We start from the raw sequence: 16,282 nt of genomic DNA on the forward strand, positions 1-16,282 counted from the left end.
TGTGTCTTGCTGATTTTTAATTTTCCCTATTTATACGCCCAAGAGTGGAAGTGCCCTATGCGCTGTAAGCTGTGTTTTTTCGATGTTTCAGGACACACCGTACACTTCTCCAGAGTGGCTGTTGGCAATTGACATCCCGCCCATCAGCGTAGCAAGGCTCCCATTTCTCCATGGCCTGTCCTGCATTTCTGGTTTTGACACTTTTTTCAGCATGGCCCCTTTGACCGATGGGAAGCGAGACTTCTTTGTAGCGCTGAGTTGCCTTTCCAGGTTGCTTGGTTGGCCAAAAAGGGCGTATGCGTTTTTTCCTGAATATATTCAGGAAAAAACGCATACGCCCTTTTTGGCCAAGGGCATCATTGTCGACGTTTTGCCGCTTTTCATGTGCTTTAAAGGCGATTCGAATCTACCTCCTGAAATCTGTTTCCTGCAATTCTGCCTTGCTTTCAAATCCTCTTCGTTGCCTTCCCTCAATATATTTGTGGACGAGAGTTATCATTTATAACTCTGCAGGTTTGTGAATTGCAGTGCCCCTGAGCTCCAGTTTTCAACTCGCTTTTTTGGGAGCTGGCCGCAAAAGCGCAGGATTGCCTCAGGCCCTATTCTGGTTCCGGGCGGCAGGCTGAGCCTGTGGTTAATTCTTCTTCCTGATGGGAAAATAGAGTGACCTGTGCCTGTCCCAACACCTAGAGCTAGTCTCTCATTGGCTCCCCCTCTTCCCGTTCATCCTCAGGACAAATTGCAAGCTGTAGGGAACAGGAGGTTAAAGGTGCTGATTCTCCAAGGAGGGAGATTGCTAGTAAAGCGGCTGGAATGGCGAACCCGAGCACAAGGAGATGAGAAATGAGGTGCGTTTTAGAAACCTTTCCCGATCACACGGTGTACCACCTTCTGGGTTTCTCATGCAAGTTTTCGATGTAGAAAGATGCCCTTGAACCTGGAGATTTGGGACCCATGGGATGGGTAACAGTCAGTATTACTTTAAAGGCTCTGCGTTTGCTCCCCCAACCTCACCAAACCTCTCAGCCCCGAGAGTGTCCACCCTTCTGTCTCATCCAGCTGTGGGTCTAGATATGGTCAATCCAGGTTGCATCACAGCCCCTGAACGAATTTTGTAAGAATTTCTCTCTCTTTCACTGTCTTTGTTTCACGGGTTTTTAAAAGTAATTTGTTTTTATAATGGGGTTTAGGTGCTTTTCACGGCTGTGTTTATGCCGCTTTACACCCACTTGACTCACTTCCAGAGAGATATCAGTACATAGGTTTTAAGATTCTTTCTAGTCAGACATATTCTTGTGCGGTGAATAGGGGGTGTTGAGTCCAGTTCACTGAGCAAGGAGTAGATCTTTCTATTACATATTGGGTTTATGGAACGGTATCTGAGCTAATTTGAAACCCTTGTTTTATGCATCACCCCACCTCACCTTTCCCGATAAGCAGCCATAGTGTGTTTTCTAAACGTGTGACTCTGTTCTGTTTTGTAATTCAGTTCAAGGGTAGCGGCTTTTACATTCCTTCTATGAGTGATAGCTTTTGATAAGTGTCTTTTTCTGTGTGACTTATTTCACTTAGAATCGTCGTACCTAAATCCGCTCATCATGCTGCTACTAGCCTTATGACATTGATTTCATGGCTGAGTGATATTCCATTGTACATAAGGACCACCACTTCTTTATCCATTTTTCTCTTTCCTGGGATATTTAAGGTGTCATGAAGTGGAGGTTCTTGTCAACAGAGCAGCCCTAAAGTTTGGGGTGCCTGTGTCTTGCTGATTTTTAATTTTCTCTATTTATACGCCCAAGAGTGGAAGTGCCCTATGCGCTCTAAGCTGTGTTTTTTCGATGTTTCAGGACACACCGTACACTTCTCCAGAGTGGCTGTTGGCAATTGACATCCCGCCCATCAGCGTAGCAAGGCTCCCGTTTCTCCATGGCCTGTCCTGCATTTCTGGTTTTGACACTTTTTTCAGCATGGCCCCTTTGACCGATGGGAAGCGAGACTTCTTTGTAGCGCTGAGTTGCCTTTCCAGGTTGCTTGGTTGGCCAAAAAGGGCGTATGCGTTTTTTCCTGAATATATTCAGGAAAAAACGCATACGCCCTTTTTGGCCAAGGGCATCATTGTCGACGTTTTGCCGCTTTTCATGTGCTTTAAAGGCGATTCGAATCTACCTCCTGAAATCTGTTTCCTGCAATTCTGCCTTGCTTTCAAATCCTCTTCGTTGCCTTCCCTCAATATATTTGTGGACGAGAGTTATCATTTATAACTCTGCAGGTTTGTGAATTGCAGTGCCCCTGAGCTCCAGTTTTCAACTCGCTTTTTTGGAAGCTGGCCGCAAAAGCGCAGGATTGCCTCAGGCCCTATTCTGGTTCCGGGCGGCAGGCTGAGCCTGTGGTTAATTCTTCTTCCTGATGGGAAAATAGAGTGACCTGTGCCTGTCCCAACACCTAGAGCTAGTCTGTCATTGGCTCCCCCTCTTCCCGTTCATCCTCAGGACAAATTGCAAGCTGTAGGGAACAGGAGGTTAAAGGTGCTGATTCTCCAAGGAGGGAGATTGCTAGTAAAGCGGCTGGAATGGCGAACCCGAGCACAAGGAGATGAGAAATGAGGTGCGTTTTAGAAACCTTTCCCGATCACACGGTGTACCAACTTCTGGGTTTCTCATGCAAGTTTTCGATGTAGGAAGATGCCCTTGAACCTGGAGATTTGGGACCCATGGGATGGGTAACAGGCAGTATTACTTTAAAGGCTCTGCGTTTGCTCCCCCAACCTCACCAAACCAATCAACCCCGAGAGTGTCCGCCCTTCTGTCTCATCCAGCTGTGGGTCTAGATATGGTCAATCCAGGTTGCATCACAGCCCCTGAACGAATTTTGTAAGAATTTCTCTCTCTTTCACTGTCTTTGTTTCACGGGTTTTTAAAAGTAATTTATTTTTATAATGGGGTTTAGCTGCTTTTCACGGCTGTGTTTATGCCGCTTTACACCCACTTGACTCACTTCCAGAGAGATATCAGTACATAGGTTTTAAGATTCTTTCTAGTCAGACATATTCTTGTGCGGTGAATAGGGGGTGTTGAGTCCAGTTCACTGAGCAAGGAGTAGATCTTTCTATTACATATTGGGTTTATGGAACGGTATCTGAGCTAATTTGAAACCCTTGTTTTATGCATCACCCCACCTCACCTTTCCCGATAAGCAGCCATAGTGTGTTTTCTAAACGTGTGACTCTGTTCTGTTTTGTAATTCAGTTCAAGGGTAGCGGCTTTTACATTCCCTGTATGAGTGATAGCTTATGATAAGTGTCTTTTTCTGTGTGACTTATTTCACTTAGAATCGTCGTACCTAAATCCGCTCATCATGCTGCTACTAGCCTTATGACATTGATTTCATGGCTGAGTGATATTCCATTGTACATAAGGACCACCACTTCTTTATCCATTTTTCTCTATCCTGGGATATTTAAGGTGTCATGAAGTGGAGGTTCTTGTCAACAGAGCAGCCCTAAAGTTTGGGGTGCCTGTGTCTTGCTGATTTTTAATTTTCCCTATTTATACGCCCAAGAGTGGAAGTGCCCTATGCGCTCTAAGCTGTGTTTTTTCGATGTTTCAGGACACACCGTACACTTCTCCAGAGTGGCTGTTGGCAATTGACATCCCGCCCATCAGCGTAGCAAGGCTCCCATTTCTCCATGGCCTGTCCTGCATTTCTGGTTTTGACACCTTTTTCAGCATGGCCCCTTTGACCGATGGGAAGCGAGACTTCTTTGTAGCGCTGAGTTGCCTTTCCAGGTTGCTTGGTTGGCCAAAAAGGGCGTATGCGTTTTTTCCTGAATATATTCAGGAAAAAACGCATACGCCCTTTTTGGCCAAGGGCATCATTGTCGACGTTTTGCCGCTTTTCATGTGCTTTAAAGGCGATTCGAATCTACCTCCTGAAATCTGTTTCCTGCAATTCTGCCTTGCTTTCAAATCCTCTTCGTTGCCTTCCCTCAATATATTTGTGGACGAGAGTTATCATTTATAACTCTGCAGGTTTGTGAATTTCAGTGCCCCTGAGCGCCAGTTTTCAACTCGCTTTTTTGGGAGCTGGCCGCAAAAGCGCAGGATTGCCTCAGGCCCTATTCTGGTTCCGGGCGGCAGGCTGAGCCTGTGGTTAATTCTTCTTCCTGATGGGAAAATAGAGTGACCTGTGCCTGTCCCAACACCTAGAGCTAGTCTCTCATTGGCTCCCCCTCTTCCCGTTCATCCTCAGGACAAATTGCAAGCTGTAGGGAACAGGAGGTTAAAGGTGCTGATTCTCCAAGGAGGGAGATTGCTAGTAAAGCGGCTGGAATGGCGAACCCGAGAACAAGGAGATGAGAAATGAGGTGCGTTTTAGAAACCTTTCCCGATCACACGGTGTACCACCTTCTGGGTTTCTCATGCAGGTTTTCGATGTAGGAAGATGCCCTTGAACCTGGAGATTAGGGACCCATGGGATGGGTAACAGGCAGTATTACTTTAAAGGCTCTGCGTTTGCTCCCCCAACCTCACCAAACCTCTCAGCCCCGAGAGTGTCCACCCTTCTGTCTCATCCAGCAGTGGGTCTAGATATGGTCAATCCAGGTTGCATCACAGCCCCTGAACGAATTTTGTAAGAATTTCTCTCTTTCTCTGTCTTTGTTTCACGGGTTTTTAAAAGTAATTTGTTTTTATAATGGGGTTTAGCTGCTTTTCACGGCTGTGTTTATGCCGCTTTACACCCACTTGACTCACTTCCAGAGAGATATCAATACATAGGTTTTAAGATTCTTACTAGTCAGACATATTCTTGTGCGGTGAATAGGGGGTGTTGAGTCCAGTTCACTGAGCAAGGAGTAGGTCTTTCTATTACATATTGGGTTTATGGAACGGTATCTGAGCTAATTTGAAACCCTTGTTTTATGCATCACCCCACCTCACCTTTCCCGTTAAGCAGCCATAGTGTGTTTTCTAAACGTGTGACTCTGTTTCGTTTTGTAATTCAGTTCAAGGGTAGCGGCTTTTACATTCCCTCTATGAGTGATAGCTTATGATAAGTGTCTTTTTCTGTGTGACTTATTTCACTTAGAATCGTCGTACCTAAATCCGCTCATCATGCTGCTACTAGCCTTATGACATTGATTTCATGGCTGAGTGATATTCCATTGTACATAAGGACCACCACTTCTTTATCCATTTTTCTCTTTCCTGGGTTATTTAAGGTGTCATGAAGTGGAGGTTCTTGTCAACAGAGCAGCCCTAAAGTTTGGGGTGCCTGTGTCTTGCTGATTTTTAATTTTCCCTAATTATACGCCCAAGAGTGGAAGTGCCCTATGCGCTCTAAGCTGTGTTTTTTCGATGTTTCAGGACACACCGTACACTTCTCCAGAGTGGCTGTTGGCAATTGACATCCCGCCCATCAGCGTAGCAAGGCTCCCATTTCTCCATGGCCTGTCCTGCATTTCTGGTTTTGACACCTTTTTCAGCATGGCCCCTTTGACCGATGGGAAGCGAGACTTCTTTGTAGCGCTGAGTTGCCTTTCCAGGTTGCTTGGTTGGCCAAAAAGGGCGTATGCGTTTTTTCCTGAATATATTCAGGAAAAAACGCATACGCCCTTTTTGGCCAAGGGCATCATTGTCGACGTTTTGCCGCTTTTCATGTGCGTTAAAGGCGATTCGAATCTACCTCCTGAAATCTGTTTCCTGCAATTCTGCCTTGCTTTCAAATCCTCTTCGTTGCCTTCCCTCAATATATTTGTGGGCGAGAGTTATCATTTATAACTCTGCAGGTTTGTGAATTTCAGTGCCCCTGAGCGCCAGTTTTCAACTCGCTTTTTTGGGAGCTGGCCGCAAAAGCGCAGGATTGCCTCAGGCCCTATTCTGGTTCCGGGCGGCAGGCTGAGCCTGTGGTTAATTCTTCTTCCTGATGGGAAAATAGAGTGACCTGTGCCTGTCCCAACACCTAGAGCTAGTCTCTCATTGGTTCCCCCTCTTCCCGTTCATCCTCAGGACAAATTGCAAGCTGTAGGGAACAGGAGGTTAAAGGTGCTGATTCTCCAAGGAGGGAGATTGCTAGTAAAGCGGCTGGAATGGCGAACCCGAGCACAAGGAGATGAGAAATGAGGTGCGTTTTAGAAACCTTTCCCGATCACACGGTGTACCACCTTCTGGGTTTCTCATGCAAGTTTTCGATGTAGGAAGATGCCCTTGAACCTGGAGATTTGGGACCCATGGGATGGGTAACAGGCAGTATTACTTTAAAGGCTCTGCGTTTGCTCCCCCAACCTCACCAAACCTCTCAGCCCCGAGAGTGTCCACCCTCCTGTCTCATCCAGCTGTGGGTCTAGATATGGTCAATCCAGGTTGCATCACAGCCCCTGAACGAATTTTGTAAGAATTTATCTCTCTTTCACTGTCTTTGTTTCACGGGTTTTTAAAAGTAATTTATTTTTATAATGGGGTTTAGCTGCTTTTCACGGCTGTGTTTATGCCGCTTTACACCCACTTGACTCACTTCCAGAGAGATATCAATACATAGGTTTCAAGATTCTTACTAGTCATATATATTCTTGTGCGGTGAATAGGGGGTGTTGAGTCCAGTTCACTGAGCAAGGAGTAGGTCTTTCTATTACATATTGGGTTTATGGAACGGTATCTGAGCTAATTTGAAACCCTTGTTTTATGCATCACCCCACCTCACCTTTCCCGTTAAGCAGCCATAGTGTGTTTTCTAAACGTGTGACTCTGTTTCGTTTTGTAATTCAGTTCAAGGGTAGCGGCTTTTACATTCCCTCTATGAGTGATAGCTTATGATAAGTGTCTTTTTCTGTGTGACTTATTTCACTTAGAATCGTCGTATCTAAATCCGCTCATCATGCTGCTACTAGCCTTATGACATTGATTTCATGGCTGAGTGATATTCCATTGTACATAAGGACCACCACTTCTTTATCCATTTTTCTCTTTCCTGGGTTATTTAAGGTGTCATGAAGTGGAGGTTCTTGTCAACAGAGCAGCCCTAAACTTTGGGGTGCCTGTGTCTTGCTGATTTTTAATTTTCCCTATTTATACGCCCAAGAGTGGAAGTGCCCTATGCGCTGTAAGCTGTGTTTTTTCGATGTTTCAGGACACACCGTACACTTCTCCAGAGTGGCTGTTGGCAATTGACATCCCGCCCATCAGCGTAGCAAGGCTCCCATTTCTCCATGGCCTGTCCTGCATTTCTGGTTTTGACACCTTTTTCAGCATGGCCCCTTTGACCGATGGGAAGCGAGACTTCTTTGTAGCGCTGAGTTGCCTTTCCAGGTTGCTTGGTTGGCCAAAAAGGGCGTATGCGTTTTTTCCTGAATATATTCAGGAAAAAACGCATACGCCCTTTTTGGCCAAGGGCATCATTGTCGACGTTTTGCCGCTTTTCATGTGCTTTAAAGGCGATTCGAATCTACCTCCTGAAATCTATTTCCTGCAATTCTGCCTTGCTTTCAAATCCTCTTCGTTGCCTTCCCTCAATATATTTGTGGACGAGAGTTATCATTTATAACTCTGCAGGTTTGTGAATTGCAGTGCCCCTGAGCTCCAGTTTTCAACTCGCTGTTTTGGGAGCTGGCCGCAAAAGCGCAGGATTGCCTCAGGCCCTATTCTGGTTCCGGGCGGCAGGCTGAGCCTGTGGTTAATTCTTCTTCCTGATGGGAAAATAGAGTGACCTGTGCCTGTCCCAACACCTAGAGCTAGTCTGTCATTGGCTCCCCCTCTTCCCGTTCATCCTCAGGACAAATTGCAAGCTGTAGGGAACAGGAGGTTAAAGGTGCTGATTCTCCAAGGAGGGAGATTGCTAGTAAAGCGGCTGGAATGGCGAACCCGAGCACAAGGAGATGAGAAATGAGGTGCGTTTTAGAAACCTTTCCCGATCACACGGTGTACCACCTTCTGGGTTTCTCATGCAAGTTTTCGATGTAGGAAGATGCCCTTGAACCTGGAGATTTGGGACCCATGGGATGGGTAACAGGCAGTATTACTTTAAAGGCTCTGCGTTTGCTCCCCCAACCTCACCAAACCTCTCAGCCCCGAGAGTGTCCACCCTTCTGTCTCATCCAGCTGTGGGTCTAGATATGGTCAATCCAGGTTGCATCACAGCCCCTGAACGAATTTTGTAAGAATTTCTCTCTCTTTCACTGTCTTTGTTTCACGGGTTTTTAAAAGTAATTTATTTTTATAATGGGGTTTAGCTGCTTTTCACGGCTGTGTTTATGCCGCTTTACACCCACTTGACTCACTTCCAGAGAGATATCAATACATAGGTTTCAAGATTCTTACTAGTCAGATACATTCTTGTGCGGTGAATAGGGGGTGTTGAGTCCAGTTCACTGAGCAAGGAGTAGGTCTTTCTATTACATATTGGGTTTATGGAACGGTATCTGAGCTAATTTGAAACCTTTGTTTTATGCATCACCCCACCTCACCTTTCCCGTTAAGCAGCCATAGTGTGTTTTCTAAACGTGTGACTCTGTTTCGTTTTGTAATTCAGTTCAAGGGTAGCGGCTTTTACATTCCCTCTATGAGTGATAGCTTATGATAAGTGTCTTTTTCTGTGTGACTTATTTCACTTAGAATCGTCGTACCTAAATCCGCTCATCATGCTGCTACTAGCCTTATGACATTGATTTCATGGCTGAGTGATATTCCATTGTACATAAGGATCACCACTTCTTTATCCATTTTTCTCTTTCCTGGGATATTTAAGGTGTCATGAAGTGGAGGTTCTTGTCAACAGAGCAGCCCTAAACTTTGGGGTGCCTGTGTCTTGCTGATTTTTAGTTTTCCCAATTTATACGCCCATTGAGTGGAAGTGCCCTATGCGCTCTAAGCTGTGTTTTTTCGATGTTTCAGGACACACCGTACACTTCTCCAGAGTGGCTGTTGGCAATTGACATCCCGCCCATCAGCGTAGCAAGGCTCCCATTTCTCCATGGCCTGTCCTGCATTTCTGGTTTTGACACCTTTTTCAGCATGGCCCCTTTGACCGATGGGAAGCGAGACTTCTTTGTAGCGCTGAGTTGCCTTTCCAGGTTGCTTGGTTGGCCAAAAAGGGCGTATGCGTTTTTTCCTGAATATATTCAGGAAAAAACGCATACGCCCTTTTTGGCCAAGGGCATCATTGTCGACGTTTTGCCGCTTTTCATGTGCTTTAAAGGCGATTCGAATCTACCTCCTGAAATCTGTTTCCTGCAATTCTGCCTTGCTTTCAAATCCTCTTCGTTGCCTTCCCTCAATATATTTGTGGACGAGAGTTATCATTTATAACTCTGCAGGTTTGTGAATTGCAGTGCCCCTGAGCTCCAGTTTTCAACTCGCTTTTTTGGGAGCTGGCCGCAAAAGCGCAGGATTGCCTCAGGCCCTATTCTGGTTCCGGGCGGCAGGCTGAGCCTGTGGTTAATTCTTCTTCCTGATGGGAAAATAGAGTGACCTGTGCCTGTCCCAAAACCTAGAGCTAGTCTGTCATTGGCTCCCCCTCTTCCCGTTCATCCTCAGGACAAATTGCAAGCTGTAGGGAACAGGAGGTTAAAGGTGCTGATTCTCCAAGGAGGGAGATTGCTAGTAAAGCGGCTGGAATGGCGAACCCGAGCACAAGGAGATGAGAAATGAGGTGCGTTTTAGAAACCTTTCCCGATCACACGGTGTACCACCTTCTGGGTTTCTCATGCAAGTTTTCGATGTAGGAAGATGCCCTTGAACCTGGAGATTTGGGACCCATGGAATGGGTAACAGGCAGTATTACTTTAAAGGCTCTGCGTTTGCTCCCCCAACCTCACCAAACCTCTCAGCCCCGAGAGTGTCCACCCTCCTGTCTCATCCAGCTGTGGGTCTAGATATGGTCAATCCAGGTTGCATCACAGCCCCTGAACGAATTTTGTAAGAATTTCTCTCTCTTTCACTGTCTTTGTTTCACGGGTTTTTAAAAGTAATTTATTTTTATAATGGGGTTTAGCTGCTTTTCACGGCTGTGTTTATGCCGCTTTACACCCACTTGACTCACTTCCAGAGAGATATCAATGCATAGGTTTCAAGATTCTTACTAGTCAGATATCTTCTTGTGCGGTGAATAGGGGGTGTTGAGTCCAGTTCACTGAGCAAGGAGTAGGTCTTTCTATTACATATTGGGTTTATGGAACGGTATCTCAGCTAATTTGAAACCCTTGTTTTATGCATTACCCCACCTCACCTTTCCCGTTAAGTAGCCATAGTGTGTTTTCTAAACGTGTGACTCTGTTCTGTTTTGTAATTCAGTTCAAGGGTAGCGGCTTTTACATTCCCTCTATGAGTGATAGCTTATGATAAGTGTCTTTTTCTGTGTGACTTATTTCACTTAGAATCGTCGTTCCTAAATCCGCTCATCATGCTGCTAATAGCCTTATGACATTGATTTCATGGCTGAGTGATATTCCATTGTACATAAGGACCACCACTTCTTTATCCATTTTTCTCTTTCCTGGGATATTTAAGATGTCATGAAGTGGAGGTTCTTGTCAACAGAGAAGCCCTAAAATTTGGGGTGCCTGTGTCTTGCTGATTTTTAGTTTTCCCAATTTATACGCCCATGAGTGGAAGTGCCCTATGCGCTCTAAGCTGTGTTTTTTCGATGTTTCAGGACACACCGTACACTTCTCCAGAGTGGCTGTTGGCAATTGACATCCCGCCCATCAGCGTAGCAAGGCTCCCATTTCTCCATGGCCTGTCCTGCATTTCTGGTTTTGACACCTTTTTCAGCATGGCCCCTTTGACCGATGGGAAGCTAGACTTCTTTGTAGCGCTGTGTTGCCTTTCCAGGTTGCTTGGTTGGCCAAAAAGGGCGTATGCGTTTTTTCCTGAATATATTCAGGAAAAAACGCATACGCCCTTTTTGGCCAAGGGCATCATTGTCGACGTTTTGCTGCTTTTCATGTGCTTTAAAGGCGATTCGAATCTACCTCCTGAAATCTGTTTCCTGCAATTCTGCCTTGCTTTCAAATCCTCTTCGTTGCCTTCCCTCAATATATTTGTGGACGAGAGTTATCATTTATAACTCTACAGGTTTGTGAATTTCAGTGCCCCTGAGCGCCAGTTTTCAACTCGCTTTTTTGGGAGCTGGCCGCAAAAGCGCAGGATTGCCTCAGGCCCTATTCTGGTTCCGGGCGGCAGGCTGAGCCTGTGGTTAATTCTTCTTCCTGATGGGAAAATAGAGTGACCTGTGCCTGTCCCAACACCTAGAGCTAGTCTCTCATTGGCTCCACCTCTTCCCCTTCATCCTCAGGACAAATTGCAAGCTGTAGGGAACAGGAGGTTAAAGGTGCTGATTCTCCAAGGAGGGAGATTGCTAGTAAAGCGGCTGGAATGGCGAACCCGAGCACAAGGAGATGAGAAATGAGGTGCGTTTTAGAAACCTTTCCCGATCACACGGTGTACCACCTTCTGGGTTTCTCATGCAAGTTTTCGATGTAGGAAGATGCCCTTGAACCTGGAGATTTGGGACCCATGGGATGGGTAACAGGCAGTATTACTTTAAAGGCTCTGCGTTTGCTCCCCCAACCTCACCAAACCTCTCAGCCCCGAGAGTGTCCACCCTCCTGTCTCATCCAGCTGTGGGTCTAGATATGGTCAATCCAGGTTGCATCACAGCCCCTGAACGAATTTTGTAAGAATTTCTCTCTCTTTCACTGTCTTTGTTTCACGGGTTTTTAAAAGTAATTTATTTTTATAATGGGGTTTAGCTGCTTTTCACGGCTGTGTTTATGCCGCTTTACACCCACTTGACTCACTTCCAGAGAGATATCAATACATAGGTTTTAAGATTCTTACTAGTCAGATATATTCTTGTGCGGTGAATAGGGGGTGTTGAGTCCAGTTCACTGAGCAAGGAGCAGGTCTTTCTATTACATATTGGGTTTATGGAACGGTATCTGAGCTAATTTGAAACCCTTGTTGTATGCATCACCCCACCTCACCTTTCCCGTTAAGCAGCCATAGTGTGTTTTCTAAACGTGTGACTCTGTTCTGTTTTGTAATTCAGTTCAAGTGTAGCGGGTTTTACATTCCCTCTATGAGTGATAGCTTATGATAAGTGTCTTTTTCTGTGTGACTTATTTCACTTAGAATCGTCGTACCTAAATCCGCTCATCATGCTTCTACTAGCCTTATGACATTGATTTCATGGCTGAGTGATATTCCATTGTACATAAGGACCACCACTTCTTTATCCATTTTTCTCTTGCCTGGGATATTTAAGGTGTCATGAAGTGGAGGTTCTTGTCAACAGAGCAGCCGTAAACTTTGGGGTGCCTGTGTCTTGCTGATTTTTAGTTTTCCCAATTTATACGCCCATTGAGTGGAAGTGCCCTATGCGCTCTAAGCTGTGTTTTTTCGATGTTTCAGGACACACCGTACACTTCTCCAGAGTGGCTGTTGGCAATTGACATCCCGCCCATCAGCGTAGCAAGGCTCCCATTTCTCCATGGCCTGTCCTGCATTTCTGGTTTTGACACCTTTTTCAGCATGGCCCCTTTGACCGATGGGAAGCGAGACTTCTTTGTAGCGCTGAGTTGCCTTTCCAGGTTGCTTGGTTGGCCAAAAAGGGCGTATGCGTTTTTTCCTGAATATATTCAGGAAAAAACGCATACGCCCTTTTTGGCCAAGGGCATCATTGTCGACGTTTTGCCGCTTTTCATGTGCTTTAAAGGCGATTCGAATCTACCTCCTGAAATCTGTTTCCTGCAATTCTGCCTTGCTTTCAAATCCTCTTCGTTGCCTTCCCTCAATATATTTGTGGACGAGAGTTATCATTTATAACTCTGCAGGTTTGTGAATTGCAGTGCCCCTGAGCTCCAGTTTTCAACTCGCTTTTTTGGGAGCTGGCCGCAAAAGCGCAGGATTGCCTCAGGCCCTATTCTGGTTCCGGGCGGCAGGCTGAGCCTGTGGTTAATTCTTCTTCCTGATGGGAAAATAGAGTGACCTGTGCCTGTCCCAAAACCTAGAGCTAGTCTGTCATTGGCTCCCCCTCTTCCCGTTCATCCTCAGGACAAATTGCAAGCTGTAGGGAACAGGAGGTTAAAGGTGCTGATTCTCCAAGGAGGGAGATTGCTAGTAAAGCGGCTGGAATGGCGAACCCGAGCACAAGGAGATGAGAAATGAGGTGCGTTTTAGAAACCTTTCCCGATCACACGGTGTACCACCTTCTGGGTTTCTCATGCAAGTTTTCGATGTAGGAAGATGCCCTTGAACCTGGAGATTTGGGACCCATGGAATGGGTAACAGGCAGTATTACTTTAAAGGCTCTGCGTTTGCTCCCCCAACCTCACCAAACCTCTCAGCCCCGAGAGTGTCCACCCTCCTGTCTCATCCAGCTGTGGGTCTAGATATGGTCAATCCAGGTTGCATCACAGCCCCTGAACGAATTTTGTAAGAATTTCTCTCTCTTTCACTGTCTTTGTTTCACGGGTTTTTAAAAGTAATTTATTTTTATAATGGGGTTTAGCTGCTTTTCACGGCTGTGTTTATGCCGCTTTACACCCACTTGACTCACTTCCAGAGAGATATCAATGCATAGGTTTCAAGATTCTTACTAGTCAGATATCTTCTTGTGCGGTGAATAGGGGGTGTTGAGTCCAGTTCACTGAGCAAGGAGTAGGTCTTTCTATTACATATTGGGTTTATGGAACGGTATCTCAGCTAATTTGAAACCCTTGTTTTATGCATTACCCCACCTCACCTTTCCCGTTAAGTAGCCATAGTGTGTTTTCTAAACGTGTGACTCTGTTCTGTTTTGTAATTCAGTTCAAGGGTAGCGGCTTTTACATTCCCTCTATGAGTGATAGCTTATGATAAGTGTCTTTTTCTGTGTGACTTATTTCACTTAGAATCGTCGTTCCTAAATCCGCTCATCATGCTGCTAATAGCCTTATGACATTGATTTCATGGCTGAGTGATATTCCATTGTACATAAGGACCACCACTTCTTTATCCATTTTTCTCTTTCCTGGGATATTTAAGATGTCATGAAGTGGAGGTTCTTGTCAACAGAGAAGCCCTAAAATTTGGGGTGCCTGTGTCTTGCTGATTTTTAGTTTTCCCAATTTATACGCCCATGAGTGGAAGTGCCCTATGCGCTCTAAGCTGTGTTTTTTCGATGTTTCAGGACACACCGTACACTTCTCCAGAGTGGCTGTTGGCAATTGACATCCCGCCCATCAGCGTAGCAAGGCTCCCATTTCTCCATGGCCTGTCCTGCATTTCTGGTTTTGACACCTTTTTCAGCATGGCCCCTTTGACCGATGGGAAGCTAGACTTCTTTGTAGCGCTGTGTTGCCTTTCCAGGTTGCTTGGTTGGCCAAAAAGGGCGTATGCGTTTTTTCCTGAATATATTCAGGAAAAAACGCATACGCCCTTTTTGGCCAAGGGCATCATTGTCGACGTTTTGCTGCTTTTCATGTGCTTTAAAGGCGATTCGAATCTACCTCCTGAAATCTGTTTCCTGCAATTCTGCCTTGCTTTCAAATCCTCTTCGTTGCCTTCCCTCAATATATTTGTGGACGAGAGTTATCATTTATAACTCTACAGGTTTGTGAATTTCAGTGCCCCTGAGCGCCAGTTTTCAACTCGCTTTTTTGGGAGCTGGCCGCAAAAGCGCAGGATTGCCTCAGGCCCTATTCTGGTTCCGGGCGGCAGGCTGAGCCTGTGGTTAATTCTTCTTCCTGATGGGAAAATAGAGTGACCTGTGCCTGTCCCAACACCTAGAGCTAGTCTCTCATTGGCTCCACCTCTTCCCCTTCATCCTCAGGACAAATTGCAAGCTGTAGGGAACAGGAGGTTAAAGGTGCTGATTCTCCAAGGAGGGAGATTGCTAGTAAAGCGGCTGGAATGGCGAACCCGAGCACAAGGAGATGAGAAATGAGGTGCGTTTTAGAAACCTTTCCCGATCACACGGTGTACCACCTTCTGGGTTTCTCATGCAAGTTTTCGATGTAGGAAGATGCCCTTGAACCTGGAGATTTGGGACCCATGGGATGGGTAACAGGCAGTATTACTTTAAAGGCTCTGCGTTTGCTCCCCCAACCTCACCAAACCTCTCAGCCCCGAGAGTGTCCACCCTCCTGTCTCATCCAGCTGTGGGTCTAGATATGGTCAATCCAGGTTGCATCACAGCCCCTGAACGAATTTTGTAAGAATTTCTCTCTCTTTCACTGTCTTTGTTTCACGGGTTTTTAAAAGTAATTTATTTTTATAATGGGGTTTAGCTGCTTTTCACGGCTGTGTTTATGCCGCTTTACACCCACTTGACTCACTTCCAGAGAGATATCAATACATAGGTTTTAAGATTCTTACTAGTCAGATATATTCTTGTGCGGTGAATAGGGGGTGTTGAGTCCAGTTCACTGAGCAAGGAGCAGGTCTTTCTATTACATATTGGGTTTATGGAACGGTATCTGAGCTAATTTGAAACCCTTGTTGTATGCATCACCCCACCTCACCTTTCCCGTTAAGCAGCCATAGTGTGTTTTCTAAACGTGTGACTCTGTTCTGTTTTGTAATTCAGTTCAAGTGTAGCGGGTTTTACATTCCCTCTATGAGTGATAGCTTATGATAAGTGTCTTTTTCTGTGTGACTTATTTCACTTAGAATCGTCGTACCTAAATCCGCTCATCATGCTTCTACTAGCCTTATGACATTGATTTCATGGCTGAGTGATATTCCATTGTACATAAGGACCACCACTTCTTTATCCATTTTTCTCTTGCCTGGGATATTTAAGGTGTCATGAAGTGGAGGTTCTTGTCAACAGAGCAGCCGTAAACTTTGGGGTGCCTGTGTCTTGCTGATTTTTAGTTTTCCCAATTTATACGCCCATGAGTGGAAGTGCCCTATGCGCTCTAAGCTGTGTTTTTTCGATGTTTCAGGACACACCGTACACTTCTCCAGAGTGGCTGTTGGCAATTGACATCCCGCCCATCAGCGTAGCAAGGCTCCCATTTCTCCATGGCCTGTCCTGCATTTCTGGTTTTGACACCTTTTTCAGCATGGCCCCTTTGACCGATGGGAAGCGAGACTTCTTTGTAGCGCTGTGTTGCCTTTCCAGTTTGCTTGGTTGGCCAAAAAGGGCGTATGCGTTTTTTCCTGAATATATTCAGGAAAAAACGCATACGCCCTTTTTGGCCAAGGGCATCATTGTCAACGTTTTGCCGCTTTTCATGTGCTTTAAAGGCGATTCGAATCTACCTCCTGAAATCTGTTTCCTGCAATTCTGCCTTGCTTTCAAA

This window comes from Balaenoptera physalus (genome assembly GCF_965194825.1).
Source record: "Balaenoptera physalus genome assembly, chromosome: 7".
Lineage (NCBI taxonomy): Eukaryota > Metazoa > Chordata > Mammalia > Artiodactyla > Balaenopteridae > Balaenoptera > Balaenoptera physalus.